This window comes from Pantherophis guttatus, chromosome 18 (genome assembly GCF_059756535.1).
Source record: "Pantherophis guttatus breed Tessera chromosome 18, ASM5975653v1, whole genome shotgun sequence".
Classification (NCBI taxonomy): Eukaryota; Metazoa; Chordata; class Lepidosauria; order Squamata; family Colubridae; genus Pantherophis; species Pantherophis guttatus.
Window position 1 is genome coordinate 11970414 of NC_142080.1, and position 14998 is coordinate 11985411.

Consider the following 14998-nt stretch of genomic DNA (forward strand, 5'->3'; position numbering starts at 1 on the left):
AGAATGGTGAGGGTGGCTCCTTATATATACAAGGGGTGGAGCTAGGAATGGGAGTGGTAAGTTATGAATACATTAAAGTCCAAAGAATAAGTTAACCTCTGATGTTCCATATATACATTATTTACACATTGGAGAATAAGGCATTTACATCTGACAAATCCCCCTCTAAATGCCGGTTCGTTACACAACACCAATTACATTCTGATTCAGGACAATATAATACATATAATTTAGAAGTTAAATATTTGTGTTGTTTAGAAGGTAAGGGTTTTGTTAATATGTCAGCTAATTGTTCAGAAGTATCGCAATGTATTGCTTTAATGAATCCGTCTTGAGACAATTGTCTCACATGCTTAAACTTTATATCAATATGCCTGGACCTTTGTCCAATTGCATCGGATCTGGATATTTCAATGGCCGCTTTATTGTCTTCATGCATAATAAATGGTAAGGTGGGTTTCTTCCAAACATCAGTGATCAGATCATTGAACCATACAAGGTTATTTGCAGCCTTGGACAAACAAACATATTCCGCTTCTGTAGTAGAAGTGGCTACTAGTTCTTGTTTACCAGTATACCAGTAAACTGGACAATCATTCAATAGAAAAACATAACCAGAAGTACTTTTTCTGCATGATGTATCACCAGCCCAATCTGCATCAGCATAACAAGTAATTTTTGGTTCTCTGTCATTATTGGGTTCCAACATTAAACAAAAATCTAATGTACCCTTCAGATATCTTAGAATTCTTTTGACAGCTTCCCAATGATACAAGGTTGGTTTACTAACATATCTTGACAATAGATTGAGAGGTAATGCAATATCTGGCCTAGTCCAATTAGATATATAAAGGAGTGAACCTATAACTGATCTGTAAAATGTGTTGTCTTTAAACTCAGGGGAAGATTCATCAGTGTTTCTAAGAAAATCAGTTTGCATAGGGGTGTCACAGGTTTTGGCATTATTTAAGTTACATTTGTTTAGGAGTTCGATGATTTTATCTTTCTGTGTAAGTTTGAATCCCCTTTTAGTTTTGTTAATTTGCACACCAAGGTATTTATTCACTTTACCCAGAGATTTCAGTGAGAAGTGTTCATTTAACTTATTTACAAAGATTTCCCTGCTCTCTTTATGCTTTCCAATGTATAAAATATCGTCCACGTAAATTAATACAAATTCAATATGATCATTACTCTTTTTTACAAAGAAACAGTTATCAGCAGTGGTGGCGTTGAAATCCATGGTCTTAAGTACTTTTACCAAGCAATCGTACCATCTTTTGCCGGATTGCTTTAATCCGTACAGACTCTTATTTAATAACCAAATTTCGTTCTTATTAGTGTATTGACTGTGTGGTGCTCTTACATATATTTCCTTATCTAATTTTGCATGTAAGTATGCGGTCTGTATGTCATATTGGAATACGTCCAGATTGAGTGCAGATGCTACTACAAGGGCTGTTTTGACACTCTCTGTTCTCACTGTGGGTGAATATGTATCAGTATAGTCTTCTGGATATTTTTGTGCATAGCCTTGTGCAACTAGTCTAGCCTTGTATAAGGTATTGCCTCCTTCTAAGTTCTTAATTTTATAAATCCACCTGGTACCTATAATTGTTTTATCCTTAGGTGCGATCGCAGGTGTGAATACATTTAATCCTTGTAAACTTTCCATCTCTTTTTCCATAGCTAGTTCCCATTTTTCTCTTTCTTCACGTGGAAGTTTCAATACTTCTTCATATGTATTAGGTGTTATTTGTTCTCCATTCATATGCATTATGTAATCTTTGTATTTATTTGGTATTTGGTTTCTATTGTTTCTAATAGTTCTTTCAGGCTTGCTATGGTTATCATGCAAATATCTAGCTTCCTTTTTTGTTAATGTGTCTGTCTTTATTTTATGCTGACTATTAGTCCAAGTTTTGGTTTTGTTCTTACTTTTGTTAATATTTTGATTTTCTGTTGTTCCTTCCTCGCAAGATATCGTATCTTTACATTTATTAGGAAATATTTCATTAAGGTGCAATTTTGACCAATTGGCCTGTTCATGGAACACAGCTGTTCTGGATACTATAAATTTGTTATTACTATCAATAAATCTGTACCCTTTGGTTCCAGTTTCGTATCCCATGAATCTTAATCTCCTGGATACGTTTTCTCCCTTTCTCCTCAATTGTTTAGGTATGTGTACGTCTGCAGTGACTCCAAATATGTGCATGTGTGATAATTTGGGTTTTCTATTGTACATCACCTCATATGGTGTCTTATTCACAATACTGGACCAGGTTCTATTTTGAGTGTAATTCGAATAATGTAATGCCTCTGACCAAAATTGTTTGCCTAAACCAGCATCCTCTAATGTGCACCTAATCATGGTTTGTAGTGTGGAATTTTTCCTCTCTGCAACTCCATTTTGAAATGCAGAAAAAGGATTGGACGTGAAATGTAACATTCCTCTATCCTTTAACCATTGGGAGAATTCTTTAGACATGAATTCACATCCCCTATCTGTCATAATTTGCTTTATTCTGATATTATGTTGTGTTTCTATACGTTTGTAGAATTCCTTAAATTTCTGAAATGTTTCATCCTTGTGCTTTAATGTGTAAACAAAACCATATCGGCTGTAGTCATCCACTATTGTTAGAAAGTAACGTTTTCTATAGGTAATTGAGGGACTTAATGGACCAACTAAGTCCATATGTACCAAATCAAAAATATTGTTAGTTGATCTGTTAGATTTTTTTGGTCTGGGACTGGTTTTTAGTTTGGTGGATTTACATACTGAGCATTCCAAATAATTTTCACAATTTTTTATTTTGACACCTTCTGCGTGTTCAGTCATTTTTTGTACTACAGGAAAGCTTGCATGTCCTAACTTCCTGTGTAAGATGTGAGCACACTCATCATGAATTGGTTTACCTATTTTTGGTTTCTTTTCCTTGTATGTATTTTTGTGATCATGAGTTATTCTACACTCATCATTGTCACTGTTACTGACATTTACATCATCTGCTTCAATACAATCTTCCATATTTGAATCAATGTTATGTAAACATCTTTCTTTAGTTATCAGATAGGGTAGACCTCCTTTTATCATTACAGTACCTACATTTGTTTTGTTCTTTTCTATAGTTGCTTTCCCCTTTGAGAAAACTATATTGATATCAGATTCTCTGCTTAATTTTATGGCACTTAGTATGTTGTGAGGTATTTCTGGGATTAATAATACCCCCTCTATTTTCCCTAGACCAGGCAAGGTCACATTTCCTTTGCCTAGTACTTGAACCTTTTCTTGATTAGCTACCTTTATCACAAACTTATCTTCTATAAATGAAGATAATATACTTTTGTTGTTGGTGGTGTGATTTGTTGCACCAGAATCAATAAGCCAATTGTTATTCTCATCCTGCTGTGTTCTGGTGCTGTCTTGTTTATTTAGCCCATTCAGTGACCCAGATTTCCTCTCTTTTGAATTTTCTCTACCCCTTCTACCTTCTTTGTAATTTGGTGGACTTCTATATTTGTGTCTATCTGTGGAAGATTGTCTGTAATTATATTTGCTCCTATATTCTGGTCTATGTCTCTCTCTTGAGACTTTGGGGCAGTCTCTTCTACTATGTTCCCTGGATCCACAATTGTAGCATCTAAAGGCCTCATTATGTTTATCTTGAAAGACTACTTTCCTAAAAGGTTTGTGGTCTGTTTGGTTACTGGATCGATTTTTTCTTGAATTGTCTTCTGCTATCAATTTGTTAGATAGACTTTCTATGGATAAATATCCCAAATTAATGGTATCTAAGTGTGACATAAAGCTATCCCATGATGGATCAAGTGAATTGATAATAACACTTTTCATTGTTTGATCTGAAATCACTTCCCCCCTCAATTGTAGCTCAGCTCTTATTTTGTTTAGATTTATCAAATGCTCACTTATAGAAACCCCTGGTTTTACTCTAGAGGAAAAGAAATCCTTAGACATTCTTGTGGTTGTAGCTACGCTATCGCTGTGAAATAGATTAAACATGCATTGAATTATTTCTGATACAGTTAGGTTTGGTTTGATGCTATGATACATTGCAGGAGACACGCTAGATATTATTATGAAAAATGCTCTATGATGTAAACAATCTATTTTTAAAGTCCAAGGTCTTCTTGGAGGGCTAGTTATAAAGAATAGTAAATTTTCTTTCATGAAAATAACCTGAAGCTGTTGATACCACTCTTGTAAATTAATGCCATCAATTCTAAGTTTTGGGAAGTCACTGGGTAAGTTACCTACATTATTCTGTCCATTACTTACAACCTGGGGCAGTCCGTGATCTCTCAAGTGTAGGAAATTACAGAACGGCATTGGGATGCTTGCAATGAGTCTGCGCGGTTCTCTGGCCAGTTCAAGTCCTTCTGGGTCGTCTACGTAGTTTCGCACATGCGCGTTGCTCATTTCTTCTTTGGTGGCGTCGTGGAAGGTTCTCTCCCTTTCAGCTCTCTCGATCCGCTCCTCCTCAGATGAGTCGGTCTCTGGCTCGGTTTTTGGGGTTCTGGTGGTGGCGACGGTTCTTTTCTTCTTTTTGTGTGCGTTGGTATTCGATCTTGCCTGTGGTGTAGGGCGAAATCGGCATGGCTCTCTGGGCTCGGGCGTCGTCGCTTTCGAAGTCAGGATGGGAGCGTGCAGGTCTTGAGTCGCCGGTTTGATTTCTTGCTTCTTCGTAGATGTCTTGGTAATTTTCAGTCTTGGCCCAAAAGCAGCAAAAAGCGTTTTCATTGCTGATTTTACTTGAGATTTTGTTAAATCGTCTTCACTTTCTGATTTTGGATCATCTGAAGAGTTTGAGACTTCTTTCTCACTTTCTTCGTCTGATAGTGTTTTTCGCGCCAGAAATTTTGAACTGAGCGTTTTGATTGGCTCTGCTCCATTCTCTTTTGAAGTTCGTTGAAACCAAGATGGCTGCCATTCAAAATTTCGCGCGGGATCACATCTTTTCTTTTTAACAACTATTTTCTCAGTAGTCATCTCACTTACGGTTTTTTGATCTTTGGGTTTTTCTTTAATGACGTTTTTCTCTCTCGCTGCTCCGCTGTTCTTCAGCATCTCCTGGAGGTCCGCGATGAGACTTTCATCATTCTTTTGGCTTTTTAGTATCTTTAATATCTCTGACCTGAGTTCGTTATTTTCTATTTCGATTTCTTTCTGGTCATTATTTTCACTCATTAGTTCTTCTTCTTCAGTGGTGTATTCTTCGGATTCTCTCGAAATCGCATTGGTGGATTCGTTGATCATCTCTTGATCAGTTTCTATTTCTTTGCTGTAGGCCCTGGTGTTGGGCCTATCTTTCTTGGACATTTTTAATTACTTATTGAGTCAATTAACCATCCTCTGCTACCAGCTTGTTGCAATATTTTCAGGATCAGACTCAATAAAGATAATAAGAGTTAGAGCTTTAAATATATTTCTTTTTAATTATGATAGGCATTCTATATTCACTGAATATTCAAGGTAGAAGCAAGGAGAATGGTGAGGGTGGCTCCTTATATATACAAGGGGTGGAGCTAGGAATGGGAGTGGTAAGTTATGAATACATTAAAGTCCAAAGAATAAGTTAACCTCTGATGTTCCATATATACATTATTTACACATTGGAGAATAAGGCATTTACATCTGACACAAACTTTCTTCCTTTCTTCATCTAAGTGAAAGGATTGTCCATCTCACAAAGGAAGAGATTCTGGATGGTCTGCAAGGAAACTGAAACGTAGGCAACCCTTGACTTGCCATCACAATCTAGGCCAAAATTGAGGTTGCTAAGCGAGACGGTCCTTAAGTGAGTTTTGCCCCATTTTACAACCTTTCTTGCCACCGTTGTTAAGTGAATCCCTGGAGTGGAAACTAGACAGCCACTTATCCGAAATGCTATAGGTTCTCCTGCTTGAACAGGGGGCTGGAACAGAAGCCCTCCAAGATCCCTTCCAGCTCATTCTATTCTATTCTATTCTATTCTATTCTATTCTATTCTATTCTATTCTATTCTATTCTATTCTATTCTACTCTACTCTACTCTACTCTACTCTACTCTACTCTACTCTACTCTACTCTACTCCAGTTCCAACACTCACTCTTCACAACAGGATGGATCATAGGCTGAAAAAGCTTCCCTTCCTGAAGAAGGACAGCAAGGAGTCAGAGTCACAAATCAGCAACAATGACCTGTGTCAGTGGGACAATCAGGAAGTCCTCTTCTCTGGCTCCCACCCATCCGGTTCTTTAGCCAGAACCATGGAGGCCTTGCCTCTGATTGTGACGTCTTCCCCAGTTCAATTGGAGGTCAGGAAGAAGGTTCAGCCTCCAGCGCTGGTGCTCCCTGATTTGGTGCGCAGGACATCTGCCAGGACTCCTCTGAAGGCTTCTCAGGGGGAGATGAAGCCTGGCCTGAAAGAGCCCCCTTCCTTTCCAAGGAGGCCCAAGAGGGAAAGGCCTCGGGGGAGTAAACGCTCACCAGACACCGTCCTGCCTTCATATCCAGGTATAGATGCTACAGGGCTGGGCTACCTATGGAACCACCTTGTCCCATCATATCAGCCCATCCCACACTACCAATCAATCTACCTATCAGAACACAGCCAGAAGGGACCTTGAAGGTCTTCTAGTCCAACCTCCTGCTCAAGAAGGAGATGCTACACAATCCCAGACAAATGCCTATCCAGTCTCTTCTTAAAAGCCTCCAGTGATGAAGCACTCACAACTTCTGGTGGCAAGAAGTTCCACTGGTTGATTGTCCTCACTGTTAGGAAGTTTCTCCTTAATTCCAGGCTGCTTCTCTCCATGAGTAGCTTCCATCCGTTAGTTCTCTTCCTGCCTTCTGCTGCTTTGGAAAATAAGTTGACCCCCTCCGCCATATATGGAATTGGAAAAAATTCCAATTCCATATATGGAGTTCAAAGTTCCTCCTCAAGACGGTTGTCTAAGAATATGAAGATCAGGGACTCGAGAGTTATGACACGTTTGACCCTTCCCTCAGGATCAGTCTGGTCTAAGCACATTTTTTTCTCTCTTCGCTTTGAGAAGACTTGTCCCATCAAATTGCCCATCAATCTCTGTCTGTCTCTTCTTCTCAGAACTCTCTGACGAGTCCTTTAAAATTTTATGGGAGAGCAAGAAGCCGCTAAAAGGCAGACCCATCAAGGAAGTCCTCATGAACCTCATGATTTAGCAATGCAGTGCAAGCCATCAAAAATTTAATATTATGTGCCGGCTATCAGGAGGAGTTCAGTCAGTTGGAGAAGGTTAGATGCTGGGACATGACGGTGACTCCTGACGGTTTGTTCGAAGCCATTTTCTTCCTGGTCCTGTAAGAAATTAAAAGACAAAAGAGGTTGTCTACAAGTGGCAGCGGGTGGGAGAGGGAGGGGAGGGGAGAGGGAGAGGAAGAAGAAAAGGCAGAGAGAGAGAGAAAGCTAGAGAGAGTGGGGAGAGGGAGGGGAGGGGAGAGGGAGGGGAGAGGAAGAGGAGAGAGGGAGGGAGGGAGAAAGAGAAAGAGGGAAAGAGAGAGGGAGGGGGAGAGGGAGGGAGAGAAAGAGAGAGAAAGAGAGGGAGGGTGAGAAATTCTCTCAATGGAGTAATTCATTGAGTAATTGAATTCAGATCATGATTTCTCTAGCTTGGTGATTTTCTTCTCCCTAACCAGCAGATCTCGTCTGAGCTCTCCATATTTGCTCTTTTGGGAACTTAGTCAGCTTCTCTAAACTGGGGCTGAAGGTGATGTTCAGAGAGGCCAACACCTACCTGCCCCGTCCCGATCTAAGAGAGAAGACCATCGGGAAGCTTTTCTTCTCGGAGGTGAGGAGACCTTGGGATGCACCCCAATATTCTGGACAGCCATTGGTCTGAGGTTGTAGAGCAGGGGTCCTCCAACGTTTTAAAGAGGGGGCCGATTCACAGTCCCTCAGACTGTTGGGGGACCGGACGGGGTGGGTGGGCATGGCTAGGTGGTCATGTGACTGGGTGGGCGTGGCCAATTTAACTGTCTATTTTCTGGCTTTTCTCCTTCTAAGCCCCCATTTAAATTGTTTTAAAGACTTTTAATTTGAAGGAGTTCTTTACAAGCCCAGAGCTGCTTTTCCAGGCTGCACCGGCGAGATCACCCCTCAGCTGGCCCTCAGCTGGCCTTGCAGCTGGCTCGCTGGGAGATAAGGCAGTTAGGGGCGGGGCAAGGGGCGGGGCTTAATCACGCCACCCCGCGGGCCGTATTCTTTGCCCGTGGGCCGTAGTTTGAGGGTGCCTGTTGTAGAGGGTCTCCTGCTTGAGCAGGGGGTCTCCAAGGTCTTCTGCTATTCTGTTGATCGGTGGAAGGGCTTCCCTCCAGAAGTTGTTGGTGGGGAAGGTGGGAGGGAGGAAGAAAAGAAGGGAGGGAGGGAGGGAGGGAGGGAGGGAGGAAGGAAGACTCGATGACCACAATTTCCTTTTACTCTTTGCATTATAGGCAGTTTTGTATTCTTACAACTATCATTTACATTACCTTTTGCCATACTGTAGTCCTCGACATATGACTGTCATAGAACCTCCAGTGGTCACTAAGTGATTTCAGCAGTCCTTAAGCCAATGCCGTGGTCGAATACTTAGGATAAACCAGATCTTTCAGTGATTTCCGTCTAAAAGTTGTCCTCGATATACGACCACAACTGAGCCCCAAATTTCTGTTGCTAAGCGAAAGTTCTTAAGCAAGTTTTGCCTCATTGTTTGACCTTCCTTGCCACAGTTGTTAAGTGAATCGCTGCAGTGCAGTTCTTACGGTGGTCAGTCTGATGAATTAGTGAATCTGGTTTCCCCATTGACTTGGCCTATCAGACGGTCACAAAAGGGATCACGTAACCTCGAAACACTGCGACCGTCATAAATATGGACCGGCAAGTACCCAAATTTTGATCACATGACCATGAGGATGCTACAATGGTCTGAAAGTCTGAAGAATGGGCATGTCCCTTTTGTCAGTGCCGTTGTGACTTTCAGTGGTCACTAACCGAGGACTGTATTTTCTTTTTCTCTCCCCGTAATGGCTGAAAGTGGCATCTTTAGTCGAGGCTCTCGGGGCAGTTCCCTTCCTTGGCTTGGCTAATGCTCCGTATCTCCACTCTTCTTCCTCAGCTGCTGTATCACCCGGAGGTTGGAGACTTCTTTATGACGCCAGACATTCTCGAGGTTCTCCTGGAATGGATGATTCAGCCGTATCCTCTGATCCAGATCTTTAGCGTGAGAGGACTGGGATATGTTCTTCAGCACCCCTTGGAGGTAAGAGATGGGGGGCAGGAAGTGAGTGGCTTCCAAGGTAGTAGCAGGTGTGGCCTCACTCTCTGGGAAGTCTTCAAGGCTGGGGAGGACAGAAGAAGGAGAAGAAGACAATCATCAGGAACAGGATGGACTCAGCTAGAGTGGTGTCTCTTCTACAAAGATGGGCGCACCCCTGGAAGATCTGAAGGATCAAGTAAATACACATAAAGCCTATGAAAAGGAAAGGGAAAAAAAACAACAAATACTGTACCTTTACAGGGATGAGGGTGTGGCTAACTGATGAGGACTTATAAGTCCAAAATAGATCTATCTTAGTCTCCTTAGTCTCCCAATGGGCAGCAGAGTGTTTGCTGGCTGCCAGAAAAAAAAAAGCCTAGAAACTAGTGGATTGTGATTTCACTGAATTAGGGTTCCATAAAAATCTTGGTTTATGTAGGAAGAACCTGGCTAAAGAGAAATACACATAAAGCCTATGAAAAGGAAAGGAAAAAAAAGAAAAACAAATACTGTACCTTTACAGGGAGGATACATGGGATGAGGGTGTGGCTAACTGATGAGGACTTATAAGTCCGAGATAGATCTATCATAGTCTCCTTAGTCTCCCAATGGGCAGCAGAGTGTTTGCTGGCTGCCAGAAAAAAAAAGCCCAGCATCAGACGCTTGGCCACTGGTTCAGATTTATGACCGTTGCTGTGTCCCAAAGTCAAGCGATCACAGTTTGCGACCTTCTGACAAGGAAAGTCAGTGGGGAAACCAGATTCACTTAACAACCATGTTTCTAACTTGAGAGCTGCAGTGATTCACTTAACAGATGTGACAAGAAAAGTCCTAAAATATCTTTAAAAGGTCATTCCCATATCCTCTTCCCCCTCCCTCTCCCCTCCTTCCCTCCTTCCCTCCCTCCCTCCCTCCCTTTCTTCCCTCCTTCCCTCCTTCCCTCCTTCCCTCTTTCCCTCCCTCCATCCCTCCCTCCTTTAATTCCTTCCTTCCTTCCTTCCTTCCTTCCTTCCTTCCTTCCTTCCTTCCTTCTTTCCTCAACAACTGTTTCTAACTCAACAACTGCAGTGGTTCACTTAACAACCATGGCAAGAAAGTTCGTAAAATGGGGGGAAATCCACTTAACAACTGTCTTGCTTCAGAACAGCAATGTTGGGCTCACTTGTGTCGTAAGTCGAGGACCGCCCATATATTCCTCTGGGTTGGTATCTCCCTGTGAAGGAGCCAGGGTTGCCAACTGATCTGATGGCAGGAAGCTTACGTTGCTCCTGGGCCTTTGCTGCTGCTTCTCTGCAGCAATGAAAGCCTTCCGAAGCACGGAAACCCTGGTCCACTCCCGAAGTTTGCTTTCCAAGGAAGCCCAGGCAGGTAAAACGTTGGCCGTTCCCCTGCCACATCTGCTGAGGAGTTGGCAAGCCACACCGCACCCTCCGTGGCTGAGAGTTCAGTGGGCCGTCCCTCACGGAGGGCCTCTGCGCCACCGGAAGTGCCAGGGACCCCAAAACTGGTCAAGGGGGGGGAGGTTTCCAGGAGCAGCGTGTCTCCAAAATTAACCCAAAGGTGCTTTTCCCAGAATGACCCAGTTGGAAGTTGGAGCAGTGGGGAAATTCAAAAATTTTCCCTACCGGTTCTGTGGGCGTGGCTTGGTGGGCAGTTGACCGGGTGGGCGTGGCTTGGTGGTTATGTGACTGGGTGGGCGTGGCTGCACAACTGACTCACACGCAATGCAAAAGCTGCTTGACTTCACACAAAATGGCCCCTGCAACAAACAGGAACCTCACAGAATCACAGAGAGCTCAAAAAGAAATTATTGCACTTTGCACAAAAATAACACAAAAGCTGCACAACTGACTCACACGCAATGCAAAAGCGGCTGAACTTCACACAAAATGGCCCCTGCAACAAACAGGAACCTCACAGAATCACAGAGAGCTCAAAAAGAAATTATTGCACTTTGCACAAAAATAACACAAAAGCTGCACAACTGACTCACACGCAATGCAAAAGCGGCTGCACTTCACACAAAATGGCCCCTGCAACAAGCAGGAACCTCATAGACAATCAGGCACAGCAGATTTCTCACAGCTGATTGGTAGTAAAAAAATGCTAAAAAAAAGTTTTAAAAAAGCTCCGATATTGCCTGGTTCAGCTGATTGTCGTACTTTTTAAAGCATTTTTAAACTATCGGTTTGGGCAAAAGGTAGCAATTATTACTATCGGTTCGGGCTCACCTGCCCAAACTGGTAGCATTTCACCCCTGCCTTGGAGGCCTTCTACTCCAAACCACTTCTTTTTTTTTATTAAAAAGTTTTTTTTAATTTTACACATATTTTCCCTTCCCTCCTCCCCCCTCCTGCCCAACCCTCCCACCCCCACCCCCCCGACTTCCCAGAGCAAATACAGGCTATAGCATTTAACAAACATATAAAAAAAACATAAGCTAACTATCTATAGATTTATCTCCCTTTTACACTTTAACTCCCCTTGTTCGTATCTGAATATAACTATTTAAACCGATTATTGTTTGAAAATAATGAATCCAACTTCATTCTTGTCCGTTCTTCAATAATACGCAAGTCTTCTTTCTTCCAGCATTGCACAATCAGCACCCAATTACAATTAACCATCACATCTCCAACCCTTACATATATGAACCCATTGACAAAATATTTTAACCAATCTTAAATAAACTATATTGTAAAAATCTTATTTCTACTTTTTACCCCATAAACTCATCTTAATTCTTCCTGGGAACATGCCTTACTTAATAACTTTGCATAAACTTATTCATCTTATTCTCTACAAATACACTGCTTATAATCAAATAACATCTTCACTATTTGATATCTATAAAAAATATTGTAAAAGACCTTCCCTCAACCCTTGCACCACTTATATTTTCCTTATACCCCACAAGTTTATATTTATTCTTCAACAAAACATTCTTTATAAGCTTATATAGATTTTCAGCAAAGCATTCCTTAAAATTAACTTTAGTGTTAATATACTTCAGGACAAAAGTGAAAGTTTGGTCAGTAGCCCATAACAATTCAAACGTAAGATTACTTAATATAACTTTTCAAAACAAATCATGTCCCTAAATAAAAGTCTAGTCATTCATTTTCACTACTACTATCCTCCCCAGGCAAAAAGATTGTAATTTTTCCATCTCAATTTTTTCCTGACTGTTTTTGCGAATCTTCTTCTTCAGTCTTATTCCTCCATCTCATCATGTTGAGAAACTGACCGGGACATGTTCAGAAAGTTCAAACAAGGTATGCCGTATATATCGGGAAATTCCAACATTCCAAAATCAAATTCTGATTATTATTTTTTTACAGAACTTGGCTGAGGGAAGACTCGTAAGATTATGCCACCATCTGCTGGAAGAATTTGGAAAGACTGGGCAGAAAGTGGAGAACGAAAAGAAAGGAAACGGAAAGTGGAGAACGAAAAGAAAGGAAAGCCTTGGGGTAAGGTAGTCCTTGACTTAGAACAGTTCATTTAGTGACCATTCAAAGTTACAACGGCACGGAAAAAGTGACTTAGGGCTGTTTTCCACAGCATTTCCCAGGGTCACACAATCCAGATCCAGACACTAGGCCACTGATTCACATTTACGACGGTTGCAGTGTCCCAGGGTGACGTGATCCCCTTTTGCGACCGTCTGACCAGCAAAGCCAATTCACTTAACAACCTTGTTGCTGATTTAACAACTGCAGAGATTCACCTAACAATGGTGGCAAGAATGGTTCGTAAAATGGGACAAAACTCACTTAAAAATGTCTCACTTAGCAACAGAAACTTTGGGCTCAATTGTGGTCGTAAGTTGAGGACCAACCATGTTTCAACGGTCATCAGTGTGAAAAAGGGATGTAAAACACTTTCTTCAGTGCTATTGTAGCTTCGAACGGACACTAAATGACCGGTTATAAGTTGAGAACTACCTGTCCTGATATTTCTATGCCTTTTTGGTCTGCCTTTCTCCACTTTGGGGCATCTACCATAATTAGACGCTATTCTTTTCTAAAGAAAAGAAGAATTAGGGGCGACATGATAGCAGTTTCCCAGTATTTGAGGGGCTACCCCAAAGAAGACGGGGTCCAATTATTCTCCAAAGCACCAGAAGGCAGGAGAAGAAACCACGGAAACTCATCAAGGAGAGAAGCAACCTGGAATTGAGGAGAAACTTCTTAACAAAGAAGACAATTAACCAGTGGAACAGCCTGCCACCAGAAGTCGTGGGTGCTTTATCAGTGGAGGCTTTTAAGAGGACAAAGTTATCTTAGATTGTGTAAATTCTCCTGCTTGAGCAGGGGTTCGGTTAGAAGACCTCCAAGGTCAGGGGTGAATCTCCTGGTTCGGACCAGATTGCCCGATCCGGTAGCGATGGCGGCGGGTGGTTGGGAGAACCGGTAGCAAAAATCCCTGCATCCCCCCCCCCCACACACACACCATGCCCAGCTGACCCGCACGATCATCAGAGGCTTTTTTTTTACTTTTAAAAGCCTTTTTTCTACAACCTCTTCCGCCGAAAAAATGCTTCCGCCGATCCCAGCTGAGTTGCCCGATTGGCAGAGAGGCTTTTTTAAAAAATGCTTTAAAAGCCTCTGACAATCCCAGCTGTGTTGCCTGATCGGCAGAGGCTTTTCAAAGCATTTTTTTGCATTTGCAGAAAAAATGCTTTGAAAAGTTAAAAAAACAAAGTTGGCCATGCCCACCCAGTCACATTACCCCCCCCAAGCCACGCCCAAAGAACCGGTAGTAACAAATTTTACATTTCACCCCTGTCCAAGGTCCCTTCCAGCTCTATTCTATTCTTCTTCTTCTATTCTCAAAACAATTTCCCCTAGGAGACGCACATGAATATATGATTATTGACAATGTCTGTACTGAACAACTCCCTTAATCCATTTAAAAGTCATTAAATCGATCACGGACGCAGGATGACCTGGTTTATGACCAGTCCAACTTACAACCTATGAGGCTGGGCTCATTCAGGGCTGAAAGTTGAAAGGACTGCCAGGAACAGATACGAGGAGGGGACCAGTGCTCGGCCACCTTCTGGCTTAACAAACTAAGTTGAGAAACGTCGCATGCTTTCCAAAGGAGATCAGGGCCCATGGGAAGACGCCTTTGGGATCCAGAGGTTTTCCCGAAGGCTTTTATTCAATGCTCCATCTATGTGGATAATAATGAGCATCTTTTTGGAGGACATTAGATCTCCCCCCACGGAGTGTTCAGCTCTCTGCATCTGCCCTACTCTAGGCGTTCCTATTTCTGTTGGAAGACGACCAAGAGGGAGATGTTCCAGATATCATCGATGGTTGATGGTTGCTACCACCCTTCTCCAATAGCACCTGTGGCTCTGTGACCTTCTCGTGGAACCTTCTCCTCTCTCTGACATTAAATTGTTCTGTCTATCTCCAGGGCCTGTTTCCACAATCTCCCTGCCAGGTCTTCTTTCTGCGACGTTCCTTCGTGGTCCTTCGCGGTGTAAGAATTATCTTCACGCTTCCTCGCTTTCCCCAAAGACCAGCTGGAAGGCAGGTGCCCAGAGGGTCATGGGTTGCCCCTTCCCCACTTTGGAAGAGCTTTATAGCTCCCGCTGGCTTTAGAAAGTTCAAAGCATCCTTAAGGATCCATTTCACCCTGGGCCCCCCTCTTTTTGAACTATTACCATCTGGCAGACGGTACAGGACAATAAAAACAAGGACA

At 42.2% G+C, this 14998-nt stretch overlaps 1 long non-coding RNA gene across 1 annotated transcript; it reads right to left on the reverse strand.

Annotated features, from left to right (window-relative positions):
- Positions 1–7216: 7216 nt before the first annotated feature.
- On the reverse strand, positions 7217–8781 carry LOC148111589 (uncharacterized). Its single transcript, XR_015730366.1, has 2 exons — positions 8514–8781; positions 7217–7344 (listed from the first exon to the last, which is right to left on the reverse strand). It is a non-coding gene; the product is annotated as an uncharacterized LOC148111589 (long non-coding RNA).
- Positions 8782–14998: the final 6217 nt, after the last annotated feature.